Source organism: Sylvia atricapilla, chromosome 5 (genome assembly GCF_009819655.1).
Source record: "Sylvia atricapilla isolate bSylAtr1 chromosome 5, bSylAtr1.pri, whole genome shotgun sequence".
In the NCBI taxonomy this organism is placed as follows: domain Eukaryota; kingdom Metazoa; phylum Chordata; class Aves; order Passeriformes; family Sylviidae; genus Sylvia; species Sylvia atricapilla.
The window spans coordinates 27,771,319-27,784,311 of NC_089144.1; the positions used below are offsets into that span (position 1 = coordinate 27,771,319).

Below are 12,993 nucleotides of genomic sequence, written 5' to 3' on the forward strand. Positions count from 1 at the left end.
CTATTATTAGGCATTTCCAGAATCTTGGCATTTCTTCCTAGATCATTTCCCTAATGGAAAAAGCTTCACTGAAGACAAAGTTTCTTAACATGTGAGACACTTTACTGAAGGATAAAACAGGTTAAATCATAACATCAAGCTTGACTTAAAGCTCCTGCTTTTGAAAATGGAGCTGCCTAGTATTTAACACTTCAGAAGTCCTTTGGACAAATTGCCTGGTGTCTGTAGACTTTTGATCTTTGTGGAGTAGTTTTTCAAGAACCTTGAACCTTGAGTTATGCTTCTGAGAGATTTTTTAACTGTCTCAGACAACCTCTCCTAATGGAAAAATGTGAAGTCTTATTATACATACAAAAAGTGTTTGGTGTTTGCAGACAGTTTAATCCCCTGTGCGTGAAGGACTTCCTTCCTTCCTTTATTTACATATGAGATAAAACATTGGTCCTGTTGAAATTAATATCAAATTTCCATTGACTTTAGCCATTTCACCATGTTGAACACAGCTGTCAAAAAATAAATGCAGTCTTTGTAATATGACAAGGATCATATTAAATACAAATTTTATAATCCTTTCTCTCTTGAGTTTCTGAAAAGTTCCAATGGTCCTTTATATTTCTTGAGATCACCTCCGAGCAAGGACAAAAATACTGTTGTCCACAGATGATGGTATCTGTGAATGTTTTAAGAAGTTCATCTCTCCATTTTACTTGAAAAATTTGATCTCTTAGGCATTCTCAGAGCACATCCACCTGATGAATTAAACTTGACACAAAACCAAGTCGATGGTACTGTCTTCCTGCAATTAGAATTGTTCAGGGTTTCTGACATATGCTTAACTCTTTTCCCAACCTTTGCTAACTAGCAGCTAAGAAACTGACTATTCCTAAATAAAATGGTGTTTTCATCTCTCCTTCTGAAGGTATTTAATTTTCCATGGAATTATTAAAATCTCATAAGCACAAGAGAGAATGCTCTAATCATTAGTCAAGGTCTAATCCAGACACTCAAGCTATTAGGGACAACCAAGGCCACTTAAAAATCTAACAGCAACAACAACAAGAAAAAAGACACCAAAAAACCAGCAGTGAAATATGTTTAGACAAAGGGTTAAAACTCAACTTTCCCCCTATACCGTCAAATATATCAATTATACTTTTCTTGCTTGTGCAAGATGCATTTTATGTGTGCAATCTTACTTCCTCTCAGTGTTTAACTATCCTTGAAAGGTGGATTGAAAACTCCATCTTCATCCTCAGATGTTTTGTGAAGTTTGTGCCCTGAGAAGTTGAAATTCATTAAGCAAAAGAAAGAACTTAGCCCAGAGTTCCTGCTGTCTTTATCAGCATTCTAATGATCAAGCTAATGAAAGATGGGGCCAGTGACAGCACTGACAGTTCCTCCCCTCCACCTACTTCTCAAAGAACAAGATCATGTCCTTTCATTTTTCATTTAAGATCTAATTCGTAAAGGAAGTTTCCACCCTGTGAATCTCTGGCAGTATTTGCCACCAGCTTTGAATATTCAAACCATGGCATTTCCATGTGGCTGTCTCCAACTGGCTCTTTGCTTAGCCTGCTAGACTTCTTGGGTTCCAGGAGAACTCCAATTTCTTGTAAGGGAAACCTAGGTGATAGCTTATGAATCAGACATGGAAGTACCTAACGCTAGTCACAAATTGTCTTTTGAGAGACTAGCTCTGAAGCCTTAAATTATTTTTCAGTTGTTGACAGCACATCACAACATTTCTGTGCAATGTCTTTCCATTATAATCCTCTTGCTACCCTAGCTCTCAACGTATTTTACATTTTGCTCTCCCTGGTGCTCTGTGAAAGCTGATTTGTTACTGTTACCAAGAAGTGCAGCTTTTAACATTAGACATTATCACTTAAGCTTTTGATCTTGTCTTTGGTCTCTTTTCTGCTTAGAAATATTCTCATTTTATTCTGCTGTAGTAAATAAATACTAGCTTCTGAAGAGTCCAGCAGTTAAGTGCATTTACTTTACTACTATGGTATCAAAAAAACCCTCCAAAAGAAATATGAAGTGGCTGTAAATAAACTAAATTGAAATTAATCTCTAAAAAATGTTCATTGTTTGATTGGGGCCCCCAAAAATCTACTGAATATGATTACTTTTCTGAAATTTTTCAGAAATCTGATTTTTCACTGAATCAATACATTCAGTGGAGTATACCTCACCCTTTTATTCTGCGCAAAGTACTTTGCAGGCTACACCATGCTCCATTCACCATTGTACGACCTCACAAGTGGAACAGTGGGACAGTGGGATAACTCATGTTAAAATCACATGGATGGCATTCAGCTGAGTACATGCAGACGCTTACAATGTAGACATTGACAGCTAAGTGAGACACCCGCTGGTCTTGTTACAGTCAACAGAGAGAAACAGGCATTTCTAGGATGCAACTTGGCTTATTCTAATGTAGACATCTAAAATAGGTTAGATGAATCATACACTAAAAGTGCCTATTTCTGGCTCCCTTTATGCTCAGTGGAGAGAGTGACTAGCTCAGATGCAGACATTCACATAGTAGACATCTAAAGTTAGGTGAGATGAACAACCAAAGATGTCTTTCCATATCCCTTTTAAATAAATGTCTGCTTTAGGAAAAAATGTCAAAGAATTATTTTCAGCTAACACTAGCCTTTACCAATGTATCAGCTCTCTGAGTATTTTATTTGTAACCTCTTCCTAAAAACACTTTTCAAGATCCAGATCACAACTGATACCCACCACAGACAAGTTTTTGGTCGATTTTTTTTCCTTTGTTGCAATACTGCAATTGTGAATCAATTTTGTATCTCAAAGAAATGTGTTGTGTACCTGATTAGTGCTTCCCTAAAGAAAGACTACAAAAAACTCCAGCAGATCAATACAGAAGAAAGCAGTAGACCAAGGGTGACAATAAAGGCATGTGAAGACTAAGACTATGTTCAGAACTGCCCATCCATGGATATAATTGCAGCTGACAAAGTGAGAAGAAAGGCTACAAAAACTAATATGATGACTTCAGAAAAGATGCAAGGCAGCAGAGAACTCTGAAAACCAATACTCCTTCAGCCACAGAACTTCTGCTTCTTGTAATGACTGTTGTTGACTATGTCACCAAACTCACCTGCTTCTTTTTGCTTGGTGCTGCCATCCTACTGTCAGTATGGGTAGCAGTCATCCAGACTAGCAGATGCCATCATCAGCATCACCAATAGCTCCTAGCTGTGTAAACCTTTGAATTTACTTGTTTACTAATAATTACACCACAATTTAGAAATAACTCCTTTGTGCTATTGAATGTGTATATCTGTTTATCTATATAATATTAAAAAAATAGATTTAAAATTCTCAGGGGAATCACAATGGTGTCATCATACCAGCTGCAACACTTCAGTTTCATCATACATCAGTAGAGCTGTTTATTATCTCAATATAGAGTTGTTTTTTACGCCCTTCCTGCAACAGTAAAACCTCTTCATTTACATAGGTTTTGTGGTCCAATTTCCACCAAGTTGTTTGCCAACAGCACACTGGTTTGTGCTTACAAAGTATTGTACGCTGGCCATCCAAATACTAACCAGATCTTTGATCCTACATTTTAAGAAAGGTAAACTGTCAATTCACTTTTTTCTCTGCATTTTATACCTATATTTTCAGGAAGCCAGAAGTGGCTACACGATCTCCTGGTGGAACACAATATCATGGAAAAAAAGTGAGGCAATATCGTAGCATTTTAAGGACATTTGTGTGTACACTGATGTACATTTACTTAGACTGTAGTGGTTTTGTAGTCAAATCAGTCAGTTGGAAACATGGGAGTTGTACTGCAGAAAATAAAATGTTAGTAAACAAATGAAAATAAAGAACACCAGAACACTACTCTCTATATAAAATGGCTTTTCTTCACATGCATCTAATCTTCTTTGCATGTTCTGGTCTCAAACATTAATATCCTGGCCTCAGATTGATAGGAGTTTGAATATCTCCAGTCTGAAGCAGTAATGTCTGACTTAGTGTTTAACCCTTGGATACTTATATTCATGAGCTATATAATTTACAGAATCTATTATTCATCTCAAGTGTTGTTTCCAGACGGTCAGATGTTCAGATTTATCTTGCCAGAGTCATAATGTGGTTTCTGCAGAGATGCAGGGGAAGGGCTATTTGCTCATCCTTAGGCATTGTGTTTTGCACTATTAAGTTATCACCGTGGAGTTCACCTTGAGAGGTGTTCCCTGAAATGTATAATGGTTAACCACTACAAAAGTCGCCACCTTGCAATGCACAAAAGGCTATTCGTACAGCGGCTAATCCATAGGCAAATTCAGCAGCAGCAGTTAATCACATTTACTACATGTTAAAGGCATAGTTGGATTAATTCAGAGTAGTACTGAGCACAGCCCATAGAAGTCTCAAAATTACATCAAAATAATTTCTGATGTCGTGCATTAAACGAACTGATGTGAAAGGGAAGGGGAGCTCTGCGAGAGGTGTGTTCAGCAGAAAGGTTTATTTGGAATAAACCCTGTTCCTGACTCTTCCTCAAATGTCACGCAGAGCTTCTCTTTCAGTGATCGCATCCAAGTGCCCGCCTTCCTGAACTTGTGAACTGTAAATTTAACGAGTTCAACAGGACAATTCTCGAGTGTAAAATAATATCCTTGTCTCCAGTTTGGGAACTCGCTGAAACCATCTATTTAGAGGGGCACTGCCGGGCTAAAATAATGCGGCTATTTAAAACACCGCTCTTGCGGGGGGGCGGCTCCGGGGCTGCCGCGGGGAGCGCTCGGCTGTCCCCGGCCCGGAGAGGACACAGGCGGGGCCCGGGGGCCAGCCAGGCACGGGGGCCACTGGGGAGGCTCAGGGCCGGCTCTGTCCGGGAGCCCCGGAGCAGTGGTACCACGGCGACTCCACCTCGGTTTTATCGGAGGTGGCGGAGGCAGCGAGCGAAAGAGGGAAGGAGGCAGGGATACCCAAGATGGAGGCGCCCCGCGCCCCCTCAGGTGCGAGGGACCCGCGACCCGCCCCGGCCCCGCCCCGCTCCCCGCGCGCGCCCGCCCCGGCGCGGCTCGCGCACACGCGCGCGCCTTCCCCGCCCCGCCGCGGGAGCGCGCTTTCCCCGCGGTGCGCCGGGGCGGGGGCGGCGGCGGGGAGGGGATAGCGCGGGAGCGCGCCCGCAGAGACTCTTCTCGCCGGGCTGCCGAGCGGGCAGCAGCGGGAGCAGTAGGAGGAAGAGCGCCAGTACCCCCTTGACCCTCTTCTATCCAGGCGGAGGGGCCGCACCTTCCCGTGAGTACCGACCTGGCCGTCTCTGTCACCGCGCCGCGCATCACTCTGAGGGAGCTGCCGCGCCTGCCGTCGCGCCGGTGTCACATCCCGCCGGTGTCACATCCCGCCGGTGTCACATCCCTCCGCACCGCCGCTGCCACATCCATCCCCCCGCAGCGCCGGTGTCACATCCTCCCGCACCCGCCGCTTCGACGGCGAGGAGCCGCCCGTCCTCCGTGGGTGCCGGGGCTCCTCCGAGGGCCGGGCGAGGAGGCACCCGCGGAGCCCGCCCGGTTCCCGGGGCCGCTGCGGGGCTTTGTTGCGGCGGCGGCCGGTGGCACCTCCCGGGGAGGGCGGTCGGGGCCGGGAGGAGACGCTCCGCGGCTGCGACGCGCCCACATCCCCGGGCAGGCTCGGTCGCCATTTCGTGCGCTGCCCGGCGGGGGCGAGGGCCGGGCGTGTGCGGGGGAAGGAGCTGTCGGTGCTGAACTGCCGCGGTCCGCGTTTCGGCTCTTGCGCCTTCATTTGTCACCTGTACTTATTTTTTTTTTCTTTTTTTTTTCTTTTTTTTTTCTTTTTTTCTTTTTTTCTTTCCCCCCTCCTCACAACTGCGATTTTGTTTAGGTGTAAAATAGCTACAGTGTGTCTGAATTGCGGGCTTTCCCTATTTTGGCTTCTTGATGGTGATTAATGCAGAATACCGTGTTGAAGTCTGTGCAGCGAGTGCACTTGTCTCTTTGGTTCTAAACTAATAATTAACCAAACCTTCAGTCGTTGCTGAGGTCTTCAACATAGATGTGTTAGTTTTGAAGTCTGAAATGTGTTTAAACCAAGGCTTTGGAGTCTAAGTGTAAACAGTACCTGATTATTAATGCCAAGCTGTTTAAATATTTAAGATCATAGTGTGCTTCAGTCCAGTCAATAAGGCTGTTCCATATTGACAAGTACTCTGTGAAAGGAATGCTATTGCTTAGCTCTCTGTGTAGTTGGATAAAACAATGGAAAATGTGATATATAGCTCTACAGTGAAACCTATAGGTCATGACATGATCTTCTTTTATCCATAAAGGTCCAATTTTAGTGTGTTTATTCGAAACGACCTCCTACTGAGTGAAAAAATCCAGTATTAAACACCTAGGTTTCTTTTTTTCTAATGTTCCCTGTCTTTGTGCATTTCTTTCTCTGTGTCTGATTTTGATTCTTAATTAAGTATATTGTGGAAAAGGTAGATGCAACCTGAAGACTTTATTGTATCTAATAGCTGCACTAGTAATAATATCAATGTGTTTCGTAATTGAATAAATAGGTGTGATAATCTATGGATAGTAGTTATATGGGTCTGTGCATAAAGCAAGTCGCTGTACGACACCAGAAAGCATCTGGACTGTATTTTGAGTTTGAGAGCTGCTTGTATGCCAAGAGGCCAAGCTTGCTGCTGTTCTTTGGCAAAAGATGTCAGCTGGAAAGAGAAGGTTTGTTTAGTGTTTCATAGCTCAAAGGACCTAGAAATCAAAAAACTGACTTGCAGGTGCAGCATCTTTTTTAATATTTGTCTAATGAGTTTGATGTTATCATTTGTGTGAATACGCCTCAGGTATTTGTTTAGTTTTGAATAGAAATTGCAATGCAAGTGACCAGAGTTGCTAAAGAGTGTGATGCCTAAGTCTGTGAAAGTTACTTATTTGAATTTCAAAGTACTTTGAAATTCTCTTGGGTGTCTAAAATTAGCTGTCAGACTATGTCAGTATAGAACTGGGAAAGTGTTACATTCTGAGAATATTGAATGCAAAGAAGCAAACCCAGAAAGCTGCTTGGTGGTGACAGCACTTGGGATCCATTGAGTGAATTCACATTCTGGGTTGTGCAAAGGCAGCGTAGCTAAAGGCAGACCATACAGCTGTGTGACCACGTCGGATGGTGGAGTGGTATATACCAGCTGGTGCTAAGGAGGGAGCTAAAACCTTCGCAACGCACAGATAAATCCACAACTAATTATACACATATTAGTATCTTAGTTCTGTCCTTAGTATTACTGGCCACAGTAGCATTATTCAAAAGTAATAATGTTCAAGGTGAATGAGATCACCAGAATCTGAGCCTTAGATACTGTTCCTTGTCTTCTTGAAGAAAGTATATTACTTATCACATATACCACAACTTGTGTCACAAAAAGGGCTGTAATAAGAAAATTTAGCTATTTAAAATGGTTTTATTTTAAGAAAATGAAATTGCAAATCCAGTGACACATACTGATACCTTCTGCTAGCTTGTTGCACTCTGGTGTTTCTCTCTGGTGCTCCTAAAGGTGACAGCAGAAGCTTTAGTAACCAAGTTAAGAGTTTCTTGGGATTAATGAGATGTCTCTAATTGTCAGGTTTTATTATTTTGAGGATTCTGATTTCAAGTCAGGAAACGGTAATGCATGTTGCCCATTCTTCCTGCTTTAGTGAAATGACTTGCCATGGTATCTGGACGTAAAAGATATTGAATACACTAAGGGTTTGGCATTTTTTAAAATAGATTATTGCACAGCTCAAATATCTCAATCAGCCTAAAAATTAAGTGTCTTGCCTGCACCTGTAAAATTGCTATGCTTCTGTAGTTTTATTAATCTGTCTCAAATCACCTTGAATTGTGATTACTTAACTTCTGTTATACTGAAATAGTACAGTAAAATTGTGCTGTTCAATTTTTCACCGGACTTGTTCATTTTTTCATGTTTTATGAACAGAATTGGTAAAATGGGAAGTCCTACAGAGGAAAGTATATCTTGATAATGAAAGCTGAGGGAATAATGTAGGAGGGAGTGTGTTGGGCAATATGCAATGAATTTGATTTTGCCTTCCTGAGTGGGCTGATAGTATTTAAAAAATTCCATTATACATTATTTGCAGTGATAATTTGTTGAATTTTAAATTGGTAAGTGTGTGTATTGCCTGTTCAGTTCAGCGTTAAGGACATCAAAACTTCTGCATTTATGAATACTGTCTCATAAATGTAATGTTAAGGGAATTTGTAAAGAGTTAATGTCTAATAATAAGATTAGCATGATGCACTGCAAGTTTTGTCCTGCAGTTTGTTAACCAGGAAAGGATAGTTGCAAGCTGGCTATATTGCTTTCTTCTGAGCTACTGGAGGCTGGCTGAGCTTTCAGTTATTTACCTCAATAGAAAACTGAAAGGGAAAAAGTGAACAAAGGAGGTCTGTTTTGCCTGTCCCACTTGCTGGGCTGTTGTCTTTGCCCTTTTCAGTGAAGGAGGGGGTAGAGCTGGGTCAGAGTTGAAGAACACTGAAAAGGAATTCAAGTCTTATGTTGAAATGTGAATGATAGCTTAGTTTGAGTGCCGAATGCATTTGTTTGAATTGATTTTTTTTCTGTCTGCGGGAGCTTTAACTGACAGATGGTGGTGGACTGGCATGTAGACTGCTAGAAGGTATAGCTAGATATGTGTTCAGACCCTGATTAGATGCGCAGTAAACAAGTGCATATCTGATGAGACTTTTAATACTGGAGATACTGATGCTAGACACTGTGTGACACACTAGACATTTGATTGTGTGAATTAAGGGCAGACCCCTGCAGCTGGCATACATTCAGGCTTACTTGTCTAGCCTAATTGCATTGCAAATACTCCTCTGGATTGATCTTTAGCTTCTCCCTTTTAGTAAATGTTGAATAAGTGCAGAAATGTTCATCTGGATCCTGTATTAACTGTTGTTAAGAAGCTTTCAATTTTTGTTTTGGTTTGCTTTATGAACTGGGCTCTATCTTAGTATTCATTTTGTGAATGCACTGTTTTCCTACACTGTTTTGGTTTTGAAATGGCTCAATTCATAATGTGATTACAGCTTTCCCCTTGTTAACTTTTTAGTATGGAAGCATAACAGCTTGAATTATAAAATGTTTCTGTAAGAGCTCACAGTACCCCCATTCTCCTTTAAGCAACTAAATTTTATGTAAAAAAGCAGCATTTGATGTAGAGCATCTCAGATGCATGAAAATAGCCAAGAGAGAAAAAAAGGCTAGTTCAAGTTATGAGGACGTGATAACTTTAAAAAACAGCCTCATTAGAAAGGAACTAGCTGTCTAAATTGTCAGTTACATCAGACAGAATTGGTACAGATGTTGTCTCTCTAAATTCTGTAAATACTCAAGTAAGACTGCTGAATTTGGGTGCATCCTAGTTAGAATTAAGTTGCCCTTATACTGTGTCTGCAGCACTAGGTATACATGACCTTTTTATTTCCTTGGGCTTAAAGTATCTAATTGTTACTGTTTAACAGCTTGTTTGAGGAAAAAAAAGCCGATCCATAACTTCCCGCTTGTATGAGTTTGTCTTCGGCCACTAATTAGGTTTTTCTAGACAGCCAATCAAAATATTAACATACCATTTTCCTTTAGACTGTTACCTAAGTGAGGACATGACTGTTTATACATGAGGACAGATTGTCTTTTTTTGATCTGTGCCTCCGACCTCAAACTTTCTTTTCTCTGTGTTTTCAGTGCTGCTGTGTTTGTACAGAATGATTCTGAGGGTTAATGTAAAAGGACTGCCTTTACAGTGTCACAACACTGTAGGCTCTGTGTGTGTCTGTGTATTTGCAAAGGCAGTGTGTAATCAGTGAGTGCAGAAGTCAGCCTTTGTGCCAGATTTGGAGTCAGGAAACAGTTCTGCTGGTGGAGAACAATTCCATGGAGTTAACCAACCAGAGCACAGGTGCTGGCCAAGGGAAGGCTTCCCCACTGAGTACTGTAACAGGGTCGTAGAAATCAACCAGATTCAAAAGAAGAGGAAAAACAAATCTTGAGAAGGACCACTTTTCAAGAATGTTTAAGAGTGATGTTCATCAGTAGGCTTGTAACAAGTTACCCTTTGTAACAGGATGGATGGTTCTCTTCCCTGCCTCTCCAGTTTTTAGGAGGACTAAAAAGTAGGGTTTCCCCACCCTCCTGCTGTTCATATCTCTAGGACAATCAAAATGCAGGAAGTGCTTGGTGTGTGTTCCTTCTTTGAATTTTTAAGTGATAGCAGGAAGAGGAAACCTTGGCCACAGCTCTTCTTTGGGTGGGATAAACAGGTTTAGTGACTTGGTTACTGCCACTTTGAATAAGCTGGAACCTGTGAGTCCCTCCACCCAACCCCACCACCACCTGTAGACCAGTGCTGTGGTCTCTGGACAAACTAAATATATATTAGGGAGTTAAATCCTCTTGTATTGATGTTTTCTTGAAATGGAAGTAATTTTTAAATTGTGAGCTCAGCTCGCAATTGGTGTATTTTGTTGCATTTGTTACATAGCAACAAAAAAAAAATCAAACCCCAGTTTTCTCACTGGGTGAGATGAGTAATTGATAGGCTGCTTTAGCCATTTTACTGATTTTTCATCCCTTCTGACTAGGTAATTCCTGCTGAAGCTCAGGAAAGCAAGATATATTCCTTTTCCTTTCCCATGTTTTGGAAATAGTACAGGATTTGAGTAAGTTTACAAGCGAGAACTCTTCATTAAAAGAGAAGAGAACAAAAAATGGAGTTTTTGCTTGCAATGCTGAATACACTGAAGCCTCTAGGCATTCTCAAGTCTTGGAACTGTAAGTTTTGTGTTCTGGTCCAGCTGCTGTGAAGAGCTGTATTCTCTCAATGGAGGGAAGTTTTTTTTTACTATGAGAACAATCAGCCATTGGAATAATCTCCCCAGGCAAGCAGTTGATTCCCCAACACTGGACACGTTTAAGATGCATCTGGACAGACTGTTGGGACATCTTGTCTAGACTGCACTTTTGCCAAGAAAAGCTGAACCAGAGGTCCTTGAGATCCTTTTCCAATGCGGTGTTTCTGTGCTTCTGTACTATGTTCTTGAGGCTCTTACAGACAATCCACAGTCTTCTAAGCTTCTTTCTGGTGCAGGTGTCATTATTATTTCCTTGGCCTAGATTTGCTTAGGGCATAGAGGCAGATAAGAATTATCACAATTGCTGCAACTCAGTTTAAGTATTACTACAAGGGTGTTTGAAACAACTTCGGTTTGGGAAGGAGTTCATCCTTCCTATTAGAGCTGTATGAACCTTGTGTTGGTTTGCTTTTTGCCTTCTGGAGTGATTGTGTCTTTATAGAAGTTTCTATACAGTGCAGCTCTGACACCTGTAATGTGAAAATAGTCTTTCAAATATCCCTGTTTTCCCTCAGAAGCATCTGATGTATTTGTGGACCTTGGAGTCTAGCAGCCAGTATTTCCATGTGTTACAAGGTGGAACGTCTTCCCCAGACAACAACAAACTTATATTCTCAATATAAATTGAAACTTCAGGTTTCTGGTTTTCTGCTTTTCTGTAGTTGGAGTGGTTTAAAAATTACATCTTAACCTGTTTCTAGACAGGGATGAAATGAGGAATATCTAAACTTTCATATGAGCTATTTCTGCATTATAAAGTTGAAATGTAGGCAATTGCATAACTGGAAGGCAAGCCAGTCCAAGATGACTAAAAGCTAAGCATCTATTAGACCTTGTAGGTAGTAGTTGTATAAAGTGCCTTTTTAACTCGGAGATAAAAAATGTTGGAACATATTAAAAGAAGAGCATGACCACCAGAGGGCAGACACAGAGTTTAATGACTCCAACCCTAAATCCTTTGAAAGGAGTCTATGCCTATGAAAATGCAGTGAGATAATGACTAAATAAATAACACAGTTAAAATGCACAAAATTTCATACATTGGCAGAAATATAATACTGATTAGTGTTATGATGAAAGTAAATACATCTGCTAGGAGCTCACCTGAGGTTTTGCATTTCTGCAGTGGGAGTCAGAGTAGTTAATCAGATCATGTAGTTGAGCTGTGGATAATGAGTTCTTAAACTTAACTCATTTGCCTTTATATTGAGTCCAGTAATTTTAATTCGAGCATGTTTTTAATTTGAAAATGAAAAGTGCACTCCTTTCTCAATAGTTTCTGCCTTGTAGTTAAAAGAATAAAGAATCTTTCTGAATTAAATTTCATGTTTTCCCAGATATACCCCAGGATTTGAATATACTTATAACATCTATTCCTTCAAAGTGTGTAATTTTACTCTTCAGAGTGTTATGGAAAATATTTAATATTATGGACCTAAAATTAAATGCTTCAATAAAGGAGCCTTTTCCAGGAAAGCTGTGGTGTAGATTTTAATGAAAGATGATGCCTAGTAATTTTTATTTAGCTTACTTGATAGGAATAAAGCTGTTTAATTAAAGCAAGTCATGTTTTGGGTTTTACTGCTCATGTACTGTCTCAGGTTACAGCGATAGTGTCTTTTCTTTGAATTACTTTCCTTTAAAGCCTAGACTGTTTTTATGAGTAAAGAAAAGCCTGTAACCCTTTGTTTGGAAGCCATAGTATTCTTCACAATAATATCTTAGAACCTTTGGTTGCTCTCTGGAGGTCTCAACTCTACCAGTTGTGCTGCAGTGAAGCATCATCAAAACAGCCTCAAACGCTGCCACAGATTTCCAGTCTCCCCACTATCATTTACAGCAGAAACAGTTCCATTAATAGCAGGATTCCTGGAGAGATCCTTTGTAAAATGGTTTGCAGATATCATCCCCAAAATTTATCTGGAGGAATTTCTCCAAGTTACTACTAAAATTTTGTGTCATTCACAACCTTCTCACCCTCTTGGCATTGAAATTCAGGAATAGGTTTCTTGTCACATCCAGAATTGACAGCCTCTGACACTT

The 12,993-nt window shown here is 40.7% G+C and overlaps 1 long non-coding RNA gene across 1 annotated transcript in view; it reads left to right on the forward strand.

Moving 5' to 3' along the window:
* Window positions 1–5,203: 5,203 nt before the first annotated feature.
* The window catches only part of LOC136361256 (uncharacterized), a 66,200-nt gene continuing 58,410 nt past the window's right edge, over window positions 5,204–12,993 (forward strand). The window contains exon 1 of the long non-coding RNA XR_010743603.1: window positions 5,204–5,301. This is a non-coding gene — a long non-coding RNA (uncharacterized lncRNA). The remainder of the gene's footprint in view (window positions 5,302–12,993) is intronic.